This window comes from Salmo salar, chromosome 03 (assembly GCF_965601325.2).
Source record: "Salmo salar chromosome 03, fSalSal1, whole genome shotgun sequence".
Taxonomy (NCBI): Eukaryota; Metazoa; Chordata; class Actinopteri; order Salmoniformes; family Salmonidae; genus Salmo; species Salmo salar.
This window is the reverse complement of record NC_138293.1, coordinates 36,375,396-36,393,631: the sequence shown is the minus strand read 5'-3', so window position 1 is coordinate 36,393,631 and position 18,236 is coordinate 36,375,396. Positions and strand designations below refer to the sequence as shown.

General features: G+C 44.2%; 1 protein-coding gene across 1 annotated transcript in view; it reads left to right on the top strand.

Moving 5' to 3' along the window:
- Positions 1-4,440: 4,440 nt before the first annotated feature.
- Positions 4,441-18,236, top strand: part of c8b (complement C8 beta chain) — a 74,890-nt gene continuing 61,094 nt past the window's right edge. Inside the window, exon 1 of the mRNA XM_082973089.1 lies at positions 4,441-4,745. The gene's annotated coding sequence lies outside the window, so the exon portion shown is untranslated. The remainder of the gene's footprint in view (positions 4,746-18,236) is intronic.

Below are 18,236 nucleotides of genomic sequence, written 5' to 3'. Positions count from 1 at the left end.
GAAGTGGGCAGTGGCATGGTGAATGTACATTAGCCATAGAAGCACAGTCACACATATACCTCAATGCAGTCATATTTGTGGCTTAATGGCGGTGTGGCTTTCAGTTAGTTCTTTCTGGCAACCCATCCCGTGAGACTGAATGTCATTCCAGTTCATCTCTTCTGTTATATTTAATCAAATCTGACGAACCCAGTGCACTGCTTGCTATGAATTATATCTAATGGTGTTTGCATTTCTAGGTAAAAAGACAAAAAATAGCCTGTTTTGGATCACTGACAAGTAAAGAACATTATCTGATTGGGTGGGCCTGGCTCCCCAGTGGGTCACCCAGAACCATCTGTGCCTACGCCCCTGACACACACGGACACGCACAGAGATGGCAAGATGGTGCCGACAGACATGGCAGCTCTGCTTCTAGCTCCTAAGCAACTTTGTAGGATTTCATTTTTTTGTGTATTATTTCTTACATTATTAGCCTAGAATGTTTTTTGTGTTATTACATACAGCTGGAAAGAACTTTTGGAAATCAGAGTGGCGGTAACTCACCAGCATTACAACCAGGAATACAACTTTCCCAAATTGGATCATTTGTTCATACCCCCCAGGGCAATTGAACTTATTCCAGATGCTGCTCCAAGACGAGGTATTCGGAGTGGACTTCTAGTCCGACTCAGGAGGCGTATACACCATCCACCGATTCCAAGTATTTTACTCGCTAATGTTCAGTCTCTGGACAATAAAGTAGACAAGCTCAAGGTGAGGATCTCCTTCCAGAGAGACATCATGGACTATAACATACTCTGTTTCACAGAATCATGGCTCTCTCGGGATAATCTGTCCCCGTTCATACAGTCAGCTGGGTTCTCAGTACATCGCGCAGACAAGAATAAAGAACTCTCCGGGAAGAAGAAGGGCGGTGGTATATGTTTCATGATAACTATCATGGTGTGATTGTGATAACATACAGAAACTGAAGTGCTTTTGTTCACCCGACCTAGAATACCTCACAATCAAATGCAGACTGTATTACCTCGCAAGAGAATTCTCCTCGGTTCTCCTCAGGCGTGTATATTCCCCCTCAAGCCGATACCACGACAGCCCTGAAGGAATTACACTGAATTACACTGGACTTTGTGCAAATTGGAAACCACATATTCTGAGTCCGCATCTATTGTAGCTGGGGATTTTAACAAAGCAAATTTGAGAAAAAGGCTACCGAAGTTCTATGACCACATTGACTGTAGTACTCGCTCTGGTAAAACACTCGATTACTGCTACTCCCCCTTTCGAAATGCATACAAGGCCCTCCCCCGCCCTCCCTTCGGCAATTCAGATCACGATTCCATTTTGCTTCTCCCTTCCTATCACGCGGACTGGGATATGTTCCAGGTAACCTCTGAGAATGACATTGACGTATACACAGACACGGTGACTGAGTTTATAAGGAAGTGTATAGGGGATGTTGTTCCCACTGTGTCTATTAAAACCTACCCGAACCTGAAACCGTGAATAGATGGCCGCATTCGTGCAAAACTGAAAGCACGAACCACCTTATTTAACCATGGCAAGGTGACTGTGAATATGTTAGAATACAAACAGTGTAGTTATTCCCTTCGTAAGGCAAAACGTCAGTACAGAGACAAAGAGGAGTCGCAATTCAACGGCTCAGACACGAGACGTATGTGGCAGGGGCTACAGACAATCACGGACTACAAAGGGAAAACCAGCCACGTCGCAGCTACCGACGTCTTGCTTCCAGACAAGCTAAACACCTACTTCGCCCGCATTGAGGGTAACACAGTGCCACTGACGCAGCCCACTCCCAAGAACTGTGGGCTCTCGTTCTCTGTGGAGTGGTAACCTTTGCAAGGCTGCCGGCCCAGACGGCATTCCTAGCCGCGTCCTCAGAGCATGCGCAGACCAGCTGGATGGTGTGTTTACGGACATATTCAATCTCTCCCTATCCCAGTCTACTGTCCCCACTTGCTTCAAGATGTCCACCATTGTTCCTGTACCAAAGAAAGCAAAGGTAACTGAACTAAATGAGAGCTATCGCCCCATAGTTCTCACTTTTGTCATCATGAAGTGCTTTGAGAGGCTAGTTAAGAATCTTATCCCCTATACCTTACCTGACACCCAAGACCCACTTCTATTTGCTTACCACCCCAATAGATCCATAGACAACGCAATTGCCATTGCATTGCACACTGCCCTATCCCATCTTGACAAGAGGAATACCTATTTAAGAATGCTGTTCATTGACTATAGCTCTCAACACCATAATAGCCTCCAAGCTCATTATTAAGCTTGGGGCCCTGGGTCTGAACCCCGCCCTGTGCAACTGGGTCCTGGACTTCCTGACGGGCTGCCCCCAGGTGGTGAAGGTAGGAAACAACACCTCAACTTTGCTGATCCTCAATACAGGGGCCCCACAAGGGTGCGTGCTCAGGCCCCTCCTGTACTCCCTGTTCACCCATGACTGCATGGCCATGCACACCTCCAACTCAATCATTAAGTTTGTAGACAACACAACAGTAGTAGGCCTGATTACCAACAATGACAAGTCATTCTATAGGGAGGATGTGAGGGCCCAGGCGGAGTGGTGCCAGGAAAATAACCTCTCCCTCAACGTCAACAAAACAAAAGGAGCTGATCGTAGACTTCAGAAAACAGCAGATGGAGCACCCCCCTATCCACATCGACGGTACTGCAGTGGAGAAGGTGGAAAGCTTCAAGTTCCTCGGCGTACACATCACTGACAGTTTGAAATGGTCCACCGACACAAACAGTCTGGTGATGAGGCTGAAGGAGGCTGAAGACATTTGGCTTGGCCCCTAAGACCCTCACAAACTTTTACAGATGCACATTTGAGAACATCCTGTTGGGCTGTATCACCGCCTGGTACTGCAACTGCACCGCCTGCAACCACAGTGCTCTCCAGAGGGTGGTGCGGTCTTCCCAACGCATCACCGGGGGTACACTGCCTGCCCTCCAGGACACCTACAGCACCGGGATGTCACAGGAAGACCAAAAAGATCATCAAGGACATCAACCACCCGAGCCACGGCCTGTTCACCCCACTATCACCCAGAAGGCGAGGTCAGTTCAGGTGCATCAAAGCTGGGACCGAGGGACTGAAAAGCAGTTTCTATCTCAAGGACATCAGACTATTAAATAGCCATCACTAGCCGGCTACCCCACGGTTACTTATCCCTGCACCTTAGAGGCTGCTGCCCTATATACATAGACATGGAATCACTGGCCACTTTAATAATGGAACAATAGTCATACTGCTTTACTCATCTCATATGGACAGTATATACTGTATTTTATTTAGTCAATGCCACTCTGACATTGCTTGTCCTAATATTATATATTTCTTAATTCCATTATTTTACTTTTAGATTTGGGTATATTGTTGTGAATTGTTAGATACTACTGCACTGTTGGAGCTAGGAGCACAAGCATTGCGCTAAACCCGCATGAACATCTGCTAAAAACGTGTATGTGACCAATAAAATGTTATTTGATTTTGATCCTCAACTGCTCATCTATAATGCAGCTGACCTGTTCCCCTTTGGGGCTTGCCAACTCAAGTCAGTGATGAGGGAGTACGGTGTGTATGTGTGTATAAGTGTATGTGTGTGTATGTGTTGACCTGTATAAGTGTGTGTGTGTGGGGCTTAACCTGTCTTGACCTGGACGCATCCTTTCCTCTGATCCCCCTACCCCCCACTCCACACACCAACAGGCAGTAGAGGTGGGAGGTCATTGTGGCCCCACGTGCCGTGTAACAGTGATTGAAGCCGACTGGCTACCCTACACCTTTCACCCCACCACTGAAGGGAGAAATTGAAATCAACATGGCCTATGATGAGGAGACTCGATAGGGCAGGAGGAGTGATTGAGGAGGGGGGTGGTCTTCATGGATGTCTGGTTAAAGATTCTGATCAATTGCGCAAATGGATTGGTCTTTGGGATTTCCAGATATGAGCCAGATCTTTGACTCTCAAAAGAGCATAAGAGCATTTACCTCCTCCTCGTATTTAGAAGGTAAGGTGAGAAATGTATCTGCCCTGGCTGGCTGCAGTCTACATAATAATATCAGGCTGGAATCTTTTACTTCAGATGTTCTAGCTGATCTGCCTGCTAGGTCCCTCTCTTGTGAGAAGTTGAAGTCCATGGGCAACTGGTTTCCCTCTGCCACCTCCCCTTTTTTATTTTTGTGAAATATTTAATCCTCTTCCCCTCCCCTCCCCTCCCCTCCCCCCTCCACTCCACACATTCGACTCTAACGGATCCCCCTTTCTACATTATTCTCTTTGCATTTACATTTTTTTCTGTCACGGGGGCCCACTTTCCGCGCCCACTCCCCTCATTTTCTCTTGAAACCAGAATAGTGTAGCCAAGAAATAGTTAATCCGGAGCTGCTTCTATATGATTGGCTGCTATACACAGCGTTTGAGCCACCTTGAATGAGAAACAGGGGTAACTAGGCAACTTCAACGGCAGTAAAAAAAAAAAAGAAGAAAAGAAGATATGGTCCATGAAGCGCCGAAATTGTAACATTGTCGAAAATTGAGAGGTGACCCAATGTGATTTGTTAACAGTGCGTGGCTGGCAAATGGAATTAACGAGTGGATTTCTTTTCTTAGAAGGTAAAACAGAGCGCGAAAATGAACGGGAACCTGATTTGGATTAAAACGGTTGAATTTGGCATTCCAGAATAGCCGACATATGAAAGGGTAAGTGTCAGATCTGTAGTGAAGATGTTTTGAATTGTATTTTACAATCAAGTAAGGGATATGTTATTTGATGCAAAAAAGCTCGCCAACACGTTTTTTTTATCCTTGATTTATCATTGTGGTTTGTAGAACTGCCTATTTTGGTAATCGAATGACAGCCTAATTCAATTTCAGAGATGAAGCTTTATCGTAATGTTTTTTGTGGAATCGAATGTTTTATTACTGTAGCATAGGCCTAGATTCTCTCTAAACTGGTGCCAGTTGGCAGGACTAAAATTGCGCACAGACACATTTCCTAATTAGTCTATCATCATATTTCGTTTAAAAGTTGTCTGACTCATAGTATGTTGCAGTATGACCGAGGGTTATTTTAAGGGTAGGCTTCAGTTTCAGGGGGACCACACACACCAGCCCCGTCCAAGGTCCCCTGTCGGAATTAAAAGCCCCCGTCATGGACAGGTCATCAAGCTCTCCAAACGCCTCACCGGGAACGTTTTCCCGTTGGATATGTGAATAGGGTATAGAAAATCGAAATGAAAAGGCATTTGACAGAAGGCTTGTGTTGAACGTAATGATAGATACGTTACCCTTGTTGCAGTTCAAGCTTTGGGTCTCGGACAATATGCACACCAGCCCATACCGGTCTTTGAATGCATCAGCTTGAATTGGGAGTCTGCGTGCGGTAGGCTACTTGTGGATGGTACCAAGGCGCTCAGTGGCGGTAGGCTATGTGACATGTCGAAATCAGAGAATATAAATGTGGTTCAAGTTAATGGTTTATGGTTCATTAGGGTGAAGAATATTGGTGGCTGGAGCTGGAGGGGCTTTGATGTGCGCGTGGGGGTGTCGACTGCGTCACTGTGTCAAATCGCACCCCTCAATTTCTGGTCTAGCACAGCTTATGTCTTGTCCTAGAGAGGGGGTGGGGGTGGGCTGTGTGAAGTTGTATAGTCTACTGTGTGTACTGTGTGTACTGTGTGGAGTTGTATAGGCTACTGTGTGTACTGTGTGTACTGTGTATACTGTGTGGAGTCGAGATGTTCTATTTAGATTCTGTTCAAATATAATTAACCTGAATTTCCTCATGCCTTTGACCAGACATTTTAATGATTTCATATTTATTAATATCCCATTTATATGCAATGGAGGAGACATTGAGTGGAACCAGACTCAACCAGACATTTTCTTGAGGAAAAAAGAACAACGAACCAACCCACCCACCCATCCTTCTGGCTGGCACTGGGCAGTAAATGAACAGTGAGCTTCAGAAAGTATTCACACCCCTTGACTTTTTTCACATTTTGTTGTGTTACAGCCTGAATTTAAAATGGATTACATTTAGTTGTTTCTATCATTGGCCTACACACAATACCCGATAATGTCAAAGTGTAATTATGTGTGTAGACATTTTTGCAAATTAATTTTAAAAAAAAAAGAAAAACTGCAATGTCTTGACTCAATAAGTATTCAACCCCTTTGTTTTGACAAACCTAAATAAGTTCAGGAGTAAAAAAGTGCTTAACAATTCGCATAATAAGTTGCATGAACTCACTCTGTGTGCAATAATAGTGTTTAACATGTTTTTTGATTGACTACGTCATCTCTGTAAGGTCCCTCAGTCGAGCAGTGAATTTCAAACACAGATTCAACCACAAAGACCAGGGAGGTTTTCCAATGCATCGCAAAGAAAGGCAGCTATTGGTAGATGGGTAACAAAAAAAAAAAGCAGACATTGAATATCCCTTTGAGCATGGTGAAGTTGTTGATTACACTTTGGACAGTTTATACACTACAAAGATACAGGTGTGCTTCCTAACTCAGTTGCTGGAGAGGAAGGAAACCACTCAGGGATTTCACAATGAGGCCAATGGTGACTTTAAAACAGTTACAGAGTTTATTGGCTGTGATAGGAGAAAACTGAGGATGATCAACAACATTACAGTTACTCCACAATACTAACCTAAATGACAGCATGAAAAGAAGGAAGCCTGTACAGAATAAAAAATATTACAAAACATGCATCTTGTTTGCAACAAGGCACTAAAGTAATAATGCAAAAAATGTCACAAAGCAAGTAACTTTTTGTTGTGTTTGGGGCAAATCACTGAGTGCCACTCTCCATATTTTCAAGCATAGTGGTGGCTGCCTCATATTATGGGTATGCTTGTTATTGTTATGAACTGGGGAGTTTTTCAGGATATAAAATAAGTGGAATGGAGCTAAGCACAGACAGAATCCTAGAGGAAAATCTATTTTCCACCAGACACTGGGAGATTTCACCTTCAGCGGGACAATAACCTTAAATATACACTGGAATTTCTTACCAAGAAATCAGTGAATGTTCCTGAGTGGCCGAGTTACAGTTTTGACTTAAATCTACTTGATAATCTATGTCAAGACCTGAACATTTTGTCTAGCAATGATCAACAACCAATTTGACACAGCTTGAAGAATTTTGAAAAGAATAATGGGGCAAATGTTGCACAATCCAGGTGTGGAAAGCTCTTAGAGACCTACCCAGAAAGACTCACTGCTGTAATTGCTGCCAAAGGTGATTTTACAAAGTATTGATTTAGGGGTGTGAATACTTAAGTAAATCAGATATTTCTGTATTTCATTTTCAATAAATTAGCAAACATTACAGCCTAAATTCAGGATAAAAATATGGAATAAGTCAAGGGGTATCAATACTTTCTGAAGGCACTGTAATTGATCATTGGAGTATCTATAATCAGTTCCCACATGGATGAGACTGTAGAATTTAACCATATGTACAGTATGATGCTCTGTGGTGTCTGGAGGAACCGGGTCAAATGAAGGAGTGGCTTAACCAACGGTTCAACCAGCAATGACTTCAAGATAAGAACAAGGGATGACTTTTAATTTTTAAAAATACATTATTTAACCTTTATTTAACTTTTATTTAGCAAGTCATAAGAACAAATTCTTATTTACAATGACGGCCTACACCGGCCAAACCCGAACGACGCTGGGCCAATTGTGTGCCGCCCTATGGGACTCCCAATCACGGCAGGTTGTGATTCAGTCTGGATTCAAAGCAGGGTGTATGTAGTGACGCCTCTAGTACTGAGATGCAGTGCCTTAGACCGCTGCTCCACTCGGGATCAGAATGGGCGGCTGGCTGGTATCAGACTGCTCCAGACTATTGGTAGTAGTGGCACAGACTGAACCCAGAAGATAATAGCAGCTAATGATGTGAACAACATAGTGATTGATTGGTTTTGAGGCCTGAAGGCCCTGTTTGTGGTGTGGCTCCACAAAGACCAGTGTCAGTGGTGCAACACTGCATGGGGCCGAGTGGCAGAGTTGAGGGGTGCCTTCCTTTTCCTCTCTAATCTGCCAAACTAGGTAATCTCCTTAAAAAACTGAAGTATTGTGTGAACACACACACACACACACACTTTCTGTTCTCTTCAATTGAATGCAGCAGTCCCATGACAGTTCCTTGCAGTCTTCTGGTGGGTTGTGAGGCTTAGATGGTATACGGCACAAAAACATTGAAGAGCATTAACTTCTGCAGCAAGCATCTCTTTATTCTTCTCCCGGTGGAATATAAATTCTTAATTCAACTCCTGATGGCCAGGCAGCAAAACCATGGAGGGAGTATTGGAGGCCTGTTAACGGATTAAGATTATAATGCCTTTTCCCCATTCTGCAAATACTGTAAAATGAAGGCTGAAATAGGATGTTCTCTTTTCACGTTTCATGTTGTTTCCCTGAAATCTGATGATACAAGAAAAAAACAACATAGCCTATACTGCTGGTTCTTCCTCTGCTATGCATTCTCCCAATGCTTGCTTGTTTTTATAACATTCCACTTTCCCCAAGTGATGTTATTCTACCTTTGTCCCACCAAAAGCTTTCTTAAATCTGTTGTTTTCTCTACCAAGCATTACCTCAAACTGAACTCCCACAGGACTCCTCCCGTAAGGCCCTGAGGTGCTGCATCTTCAAGAGCAATGCAAACATAGATTCGAAAATGTAGGGCTGTATAGAAGAACGTTGTCGCTGCAGTGGCCTAAATCTTTTATAAGTGAGCTAGCCCAATTAAGACTGAACTTTCATTGTGCTTGTATCCCTCTCCCGATTTTGCTTGTCACCATGAAAGAAGATGTTAGTCAAGAGGACAGGTGCAGGTTATGGGGGAATTGGAGGCTGCCATCTTAGATTAGGGACAATGCAGGAGTTTGTTCAGATGAAGTGTATTGTGGGATTTTGTTGCACACAGGTGGATGGTTGGCATTATATCATCACAGGTGCATCCGTCCTCTAATAAAAGTTTGATGGGACTCACTGGACAGAAGAAGTAACATAGTGGCATAATGGGATATATAAAAAATTGTGTGGTGAAAACATCCTGAGATTTGCAATTATTTTAAGGATATTTTTTATTGTGTAGACAGAATAATAGACGTCATCACATGATCCTGGTGACTGACTTGACCTGAAACATCCGGTGATTAATAAGCATCATCACATGATCCTGGTGACTGACTTGACCTGCAACATCCGATGATTAATAAGCATCATCACATGATCCTGGTGACTGACTTGACCTGAAACATCCGGTGATTAATAAGCAACATCACATGATCCTGGTGACTGACTTGACCTGAAACATCTGGTGATAAGCATCATCACATGATCTTGGTGACTGACCCGACCTGAAACATCTGGTGATAAGCATCATCACATGATCCTGGTGACTGACCCGACCTGAAACATCTGGTGATAAGCATCATCACATGATCCTGGTGACTGACCCGACCTGAAACATCTGGTGATAAGCATCATCACATGATCCTGGTGACTGACCCGACCTGAAACATCTGGTGATAAGCATCATCACATGATCCTGGTGACTGACCCGACCTGAAACATCTGGTGATGAGTAAGTGAGAGAGTGGAGTTTGTCGGTGGGTGTGTGAACCACAGAGTCAGACCACAGCGTCTGGCCTGGACACTGAGCCAAAACAGCCAGAACAGCCATCAGTCGACCTGCTCCACTTCCAAGGGACTGCATGGCATCTTCAGTGCATCACTGACACCCACCATCACTGGGGAGATGTAGCATGCCAAACCAATGAATCATTAAGACTCAATTGCCTGGGAGGTGTGGGGCGACCTGCCATATGCCTCCAGGTTCCAACACAATCTGTACCAGAGTTTTTATACTGCGCTGTACAATCAACTATAGTTGGTGTAGTATCACTGTCCATCTGTGCTATAGCCTACATCTGTGAATTTAAGGCTGATATAAACCATAATCCACCTCACTAGTGTGTTTTGATGTTTTTCAATCCATTTTCTGTATTATGTAAATTAAAAGAAGTCAATAGAAGTAAAAATCTGCCCAGTCTCTGTACTATTGTAATGAGCCGCCCAGCCCAGTCTATACTGAAATGAGTCACTGTGACCTTCAGCTCAACTCATGTAGGGCCAGTTGGCACCATATGCAATAGTCATCCATCTATTGAAGTATCTGGCCGTGGAGCCGCATATAAATCTGAAGAGGTAGAGGGAGGCCCTGCTGAAAAAAACAGCATAGATCAGCATACATGTTAAGCTGGTCTATACTGGTCTATACTGGTCTATACTGGTCTATGCTGGTCAATGCTGGTCTAGGCTGGTCAATGCGGGTCGGAAGCTGGTCTGACCAACATGGTCTCGCTGGTTATGCTGGCAGACCAGCCTTTGTTTTGTTTTTCGCTGGTGACCAGCCTTTGTTGTGTTTTTGCTGGTGACCAGCCTTTGCTGTATTTTGGACACCAGCATAAGCTAAAGCAAAACCAGCATCAAGTCAAATCCTGATTAAAATGCAATGGCTGTTTACCGTAATTGCATTGCTGTCACTTTTAGAAAGCAGAGGGTAGAAACAGTGCCATTTGCTTTGCCTGTCAGCTGTTTAAGCAGTGAGCCGATTGCTTTGCATTTGATATTGGCATTTGAACTTGGATTTGTAAGCCTAGATGTAATCTGATAGCCAGGTGTTAATTTAACTGGGAATAGGGTGGTGGGTAGCCCTCCTTTTCGGTGACCATTCAAAACCAAAAGCTGTTTTATTGCTATTAAAATATAGGTTGCGATAACTAAGCCTACCAGTAATTGTTATTTTCATTTATTCGCTGAGTAGGCCACTGCAACTTTTGGTTTCGTGTAGGCCTATTGGAATGAAAATGAACTACAGAACAACATGCTATTTAGAGCATTTCCCCTAAATACCATGTCTCTTGTTTTTGGCTTCAAAGACAATAAGAATTGGAGGTTATAACAAATGTGCATTGTCATGAAGTGACAGAATGATAATTGAGATAATGCAAATGATTAATGATTACCTAGTTGGGCTAACTTTTTTAACTTATTGCCGTAGGCCTACTTCATCATCATCCTCTGCCTGCATCCCTATCTGTAGCCTACCTGCATCCCTATCTGTAGCCTACCTGCATCCCTATCTGTAGCCTACCTGACTCTGGTATAATGCATTTTTCCACCTCTCACTCTATCAATCTTGCTTATCCATCTTCCTGAATATAATTTCATATTCCAACAGATCAATCTGGCTGGCAAAACGTCATTAAATATTGCTATGTTATTTACCTACAGTGTGGATGTAGGGCTGTTTTTTGGGGATATAATGAGCACCCAGATGCTGCGTAGGCAACACAGTAATATCAGACAGAGAAAAATGTTCGCTGGCCACCTCGTCGTCGGCTACAATGTTGCAATATGAAAATCCTCGGAGCAGTCTTGTTGATACAAGATGTTGAAATATTCTCAGAAACACCTTGTTGATGCAATGCTTCAATATTTGTTGAATGTTTCTATTCCCTGGTGAATAATGCAGACAGGCAAGTACAAAAATGAGCTGAGCACACAATATAAGGAACATATCTGAATGCGGAGCAACAATTTTGGAGGGAAGAGCACGAGACAAGGACACTTTTCATATGAGTGAGAATTTACAATTGATCCTACAATTTCTAAAGATCTGCGTGCCAATTCTGATTTTCATATAAGCATTGTAAGCTGCTCAACTGTGCCCAGAAAATGTCTAACTGCCCATAAACTGAATAGCCTAATTCTAGCTGGCCACTGTCCATTCAGCCACACCCCACAGATCTCCCCTATGTCTACCTGTACCAAGGCGCTGTCCATTCAGCGGTGCTGAATAACGGTCGCAGCCTTAATGAGTAGATTTTTCTTCATTCCTTGGTTGAGTTTTTGTCTTTATGCGTCCTTGTCGATTGTAGGCCTAAGTAATTCCATTGGTGTATGCCTTTTTATTTCAATGCATATGTAGAATTTATCTGGCATAGTTCACATTCACAGTCAGCTGTTTTATGCTTTCACATTGATGTCGGGTATTTTAAGTTGGCCTTGATAGCGTGTATTATACATCTATTTCATGTTGCACTGTTCCACAAGTAGGCTAAATTAGTCAATGTAACCTATGTATGATGAGGTTGAGTAGTGCAGTCGGAAAGTATTCAGACCCTTGACTTCAATATTTTATTTAGTTACAGCCTTATTCTAAAATGGATTCAATTGTGTTTTCCCCCTCATCAATCTACACACAGTACCCCATAATGACAAAGCAATAACAGGTTTTTAGAAATTTTAGCAAATGTAATAACATTAAAAAAATTCAATATCACATTTACATAAGTATTCAGACCCTTTACTCAGTACTTTTTGGAAGCACCTTTGGAAGCGATTACAGCCTCGAGTCTTCTTGGGTATGATACTACAAGCTTGGCACACCTGTATTTGGGGAATTTCTCCCATTCTTCTCTGCAGATCCTCTCAAGCTCTGTCAGGTTGGATGGGGAGCGTCACTGCATAGATATTTTCAGGTCTCTCCAGAGATGTTCGATTGGCTTCAAGGACATTCAGAGACTTGTCCCGAAGCCACTCCTGCGTTGTCTTGGCTCTGTGCTTAGGGTCTGAGGTCCTGAGCTCTCTGGAGCAGGTTTTCATCAAGGATCTCTCTGTACTTTGCTCTGTTCATTTTTCCCTCTATCCTGACTAGTCTCCCAGTCCCTGCCACAGACAAACATCCCCACAGCATAATGTTGCCACCATCATGCTTCACCGTAGGGATGGTGCCGGGTTTCCTCCAGACGTGACGCTTGGCATTCAGGCCAAAGAGTTCAATCTTGGTTTCATCAGACCAGAGAATCTTGTTTCTCATGGTCTGAGAGTCTTTTAGGTGCCTTTCGGCAAACTCCAAGCGGGCTGTCATGTGCCTTTTACTGAGGAGTGGCTTCCTTCTACCATAAAGGCCTGATTGGTGAAGTGCTGCAGAGATGGTTGTCCTTCTGGAAAGATCTCCCATCTCCACAGAGGAACTCTGGAGCTCTGTCATAGTGACCATCAGGTTCTTGGTCACCTCCCTGACCAAGGCCTCCCCCGATGGCTTAGTTTGGCCGAGTGGCCAGCCAGCTCTAGGAAGAGTCTTGGTGGTTCCAAACTTTTTCCATTTAAGAATGATCAAGGCCTCTGTGTTCTTTGGGACCTTCAATTCTGCAGACATTTTTTGGTACCCTTTCCCAGATCTGTGCCTCGACACAATCCTGTCTCGGAGCTCTACGGACAATTCCTTTGACCTCATGGCTTGGTTTTTGCTCTGACATGCACTGTCAACTGTGGGACCTTATATAGACAGGTGTGTGCCTTTCCAAATCATGTCTAATCAATTGAATTTACCACAGGTGGACTCCAATTAAGTTGTAGAAACATCTCAAGGATGATCAATCCTTTACTCAATTTTGAGTCTAATAGCAAAGGGTCTGAATACTTAAGTAAATAAGATATTTCTGTTTTTTATTTGTAAAAAATTTGCTAAAATTGTAAAAAATTAAATCTGTTTTCGCTTTGTCATTATGGGCTATTGTGTGTAGATTGATGAGGATTTCATTTTTAATCAATTTTAGAATAAGGCTGTAACGTAACAAAATGTGGAAAAAGTTAAGGTATCTGAATATTGTACATTGTACACGCCATTCCACAGACCTTTAAACCTAATATAAACCTAATATTGCGGAGATAATGCCTGGGGGAAATTTTGCTTTGTTTTTGCTGTTTCTCCAAATAGCATTTTAGACTTTGTGTAGAAGTACAGGAAATGAGCTTCAACTGGTGGGCGTATTTCTACACACCCCACTTTGTCATACCCTAGGTTTAGCTAGCTGTTCACAAAGGCCGGTCATCAGCGAAAACACAACGAAGGCTGGTCACCAGCCTATGCTGGTCTATGTTTTTTTTTCACCAGGGCGGAGGGAGAGAGAGAGCATTTTTCCCCCTCTGTATCCGCTTCAAAAGGGACTTCACTCCTCACTGCCAAGGAGAAGCACCATGTGGTTGCAGAGATCTATTCATCCACAAATCTAGTTTGCCTTATCAGTGCCAAGGTAACAGACTCACTCACCAAGTAAAATGAAGGAGACGGAGATAGAGAAGTGCCATTGAAGCACAAATGAAATTCTGTACTGTATACATCAAGTAAGAATAATACAACACAGTCCATGGGTTGCAATAGCTATATATCTGTCTGTGTGTGTGTGTGTGTGTGTGTGTCTGTGTGTGTTTGCGTGTGTGTGTGAAAAAGTATGGGTGTTTGTGTGTGTGTGTATGTGAGAGAGAACTGAGGTGAAACTTAGGGTTACTGTCGTAGCCCAGTTCTCTGATAATATGAGTGCGATGTATCACATTGGGATTCGCTCTGGGAATCACTACTAGGAAGAACCAATCACACAGCGTCTGTCGGCGACAGACAGGCTGAGTGGCGAATGAGGTGAGCCCCTCCCTCCCTCCTTATAAGGTGCTTCTTGCCTGCCCTCTGGTCATTCTCAAGCATGCCTCTCTTCCTTGCGCTCTTGCGAGCAGGGACATGCTGTGATACGTCTCACTCATATTATGAGAAGTTCTCTTTGAAATACTTGTTTCCATTCATCACATTGGGATATGGCCAACTCCCATATCACAGACATGCTCTCCCAGAGCTACAGACATGCTCTCTGAAGCCAGGGTAGTCCCAACAGTAGAATTTTGTCCCTCAGAGGCGCCGACACTGTGAACAGTATGCGCCAAAGATGAAACCTCATAAATGTATGAGGGGAGGCACAACATGCCGCATTGCAAATCTCTTGTAAAGAGATGCCTTTGAACATTGCCCATGAGGTAGCCATACCTCTGGTGGAATAAACCCTCAGGCCCCCTGGGGGCTGTAAACCCTTGCTATTATAAGCCAATGTAATAGCCTCCACTATCCAATGGGATAGCTTTTGACGAGCGAGGGCCTACCCTTGCAGGGAGGCGCCCAAGAAATGAAGAGTTGGTCACTCTTCCGTAAAGCTCTCATTCAATCCAAGTAAATGCGCAAAGGGTGTACTGGATATAAACGGTGGAGAAGCCGTGTCTCGCACTGCTTGCTCTTGTGTCGAGGAGCAAAGCAGGTAATCGTCTATGTAGGCGTAGACTCTTAGTCCCCTGATTCTCAGGGGTGCTAGAGCCGCCTTCACACACTTGCTGAATGTCCGGGGAGTTAGTACTAGCCCGGAGGGGACAGCGAGGTATACGGAGGCTTCTCCCTAAAAAAGGCAAACCTTAGAAACATCCTGTGTATAAGCAGGATACGGATCCTGTAGGTCTACTGAAGTGAACCATTCCCCTCAACGAATAGAGCGAGACAGCACAATGAGCGTAACCATACGGAACGGGAACCTTCTCAGATGGCTGTTGAGGACCCGTACGCCCAGAATGGGGCACACCCCCCTTTTGCTTAATGAAGGAGATTTCCTGCTCTACTATGCAAGCTGAGTCGCCACTTGCTACTGATGGCAGAATCCCATTGAAAATGGGTGGCTTCATAGGAAACTGCAGTCTGTACCCCTTTGTAATTGCCGACAAGGCCCAGGGCTGGACGGCGCAGGCGTGCCAGTTCCCTGCCCTTGCGGTGAGTCGCACACAAGATAGAAGACTTTCGCTCACCAGTGACACTGAAGTGCCCTCTAGCAGCATTTATGGAGAGTCACCCGTTTTATTAAAGAAAGTAGTGTAAAAACCACTGGGATTTTGGGACAGTGCTTGGTGGTGATGGTGGCAATTTGTAACTTGGGGGTCGAGTGAGCCCCCTCCGTCTTCCCTGTAAAGGGACACATAGGAATAAGCCGCTGCATTGTATGTAGGGTTTTAGGAGCACAGATGTGCCTCTGCCCCATTGTGATGGTGGCAGAAAGTCTGTGCTCCACCTGAGAGGGGACTGGCCATGTCACGGTGTGAATGGCTGCCCCTCTCTGCTGCTGGGGATGGACCGCCCCTTCTTCCCTCCAGGGGAATCACTGGGCGGGACCTCGATGCGACCACAGTGAAGGACCACTTCCCTGTCTGTCTGCCTCTGTCCTGGGATTTGGACTGTGGGTTTGCAGCCTGCTGCGTTGCAGGTCGCTCAGTTAGCACTGCCGCTAAAGAACTGCCCTCTCCTTGCTGCGGAGCCTTGGCTTGTAAAGGGGGAGACCGGGTTGCCACGGTACCTGGGTTTGTGGGGCAGGTGGTGTTGTAGCTGACCTGTTTTGTAGTCTCTTGGACAGGAGAACATAGTAGGTGGGGTCGGTTAAGCAAGTGAACTATGCAAGAGAGCTAAGCTAGTGGTGCTAGCTGAGGTAGGCCGCATGAGCGTTTCGCCTAGCCTAGGTTGGCAGTGGTACAGCCAGCCTTGCTGCGTTAGCTAGCCTGTTTTAGGCTGTCTCGTGGACTGGGTCACCAAATTATTATTTATTTATTTTAACAGGAAAGACATATTGAGACCTAGGTCTCTTTTACAAATGTCTACTATCCCCACCCTTATGGAGTGGCTGCACAAGAGCTTATTTCCATACTTTTGGAATATGTCCTGATAACAATGTTAAATAAAACATGTGGGTTAATGAGCAAACAATGATAGGCACTGCACACTTAAGGAGACTGGGGTCCATTTGGTTGACCCCTGTTGACTTCTTGTTGTCTATTGCTAGCAAAGCATACAGGACTTATTTTTCAGAAAATGGCTTAAAAGAAAAGCTTTGACTATAATTTCTCTGATCATTCACCAAGTTTCCCCTATCAGCATCCAGCCCAATATCCTTGTGAATAGGCTTAGAAGTTATTTCAAAGAGATAGCCCGCTGAAATAAAATGTTGATGAAATGCATCAATGATGGCATTTCTTCTGTAATAAGGCCAGTGTCTGAATGAATTTGTTGTGGAAGAGAGTGTGGTTATATAATAATCAGATTTAGCCTCTGATGTGTCTTACACAATGATTCCTTAAAAGCGTGCCAATCTGGGGCCTGTGTTCCTGGCCTTGATCCAAGCATCATCTCTTTTATGAATGACTTATGATAATTCCAGAGTGTACCAGGCATTCGATCTACACTGAACAAAAATATAAACGCAACATGTAAAGAGTTGGTCCCATGTTTTATGAGCTGAAATAAAAGATCCCAGAAATGTTCCATATGCACAAAAAACATATTTCTCTCAAATTTTGTGCATATATTTGTTTACATCCTGGTTAATGAGCATTTATCCTTTGCCAAGATAATCCATCCACGTGACAGGTGTGGCATATCAAGAAGCTTATTAAACAGCATAATCATTACACAGGTGCACCTTGTTGCTGGGGACAATAAAAGTCCACTCTAAAATGTTTTGTCACACAACACAATGCCATAGGTGTCTCAAGTTTTGAGGGTGTGTGCAATTGGCATGCTGACTGCAAGAATGTCCACCAGAGGTGTTGCCAGAAAATCGAATGCTCATCTTTCTACCATAAGCTGCCTCCAATGTTGTTTTAGAGAATTTGGCAGTACGTCCAACCTGCCTCACAACCGCAGACCACGTGTAACCATGCCAGCCCAGGATGTCCACATCCGGCTTCTTCACCTGCAGGATCGTCTGAGACCAGCCACCTGGACAGCTGATAAAACTGTGGGTTTGCACAATCAAATAATTTCTGTACAAACCGTCAGAAACCGTCTCAGGGAAGCTCATCTCTGTGCTTGTCATCCTCACCAGGGTCTTGACCTGACTGCAGTTTGACGTCATAACTGACTTCAGTGGGCAAATGCTCACCTTCGGTGGCCACTGGCACACTGAACAAGGGTGCTCTTCATGGATGAATCCTGGTTTCAACTGTACCAGACAGACAATGTGTATTGCGTTGTGTGGGCGAGCGATTTGCTGATGCCAAAGTTGTGAACAGAGTGCCCCATGGTGGCGATGGGGTTATGGTATGGGCAGGCATAAGCTACGGACAACGAACACAATTGCACTTTTTTTTTTAAATGGATGTTACAGTGTAGTCCCATCGCTGCAACTCCCGTACAGACTTAGGAGAGGCGAAGGTCGAGAGCCATGCGTCCTCCAAAACACAGCCCTGCCAAGTCGCACTGCTGCTTGACACACTGTTTACTTAACCCGGAAGCCACCCACA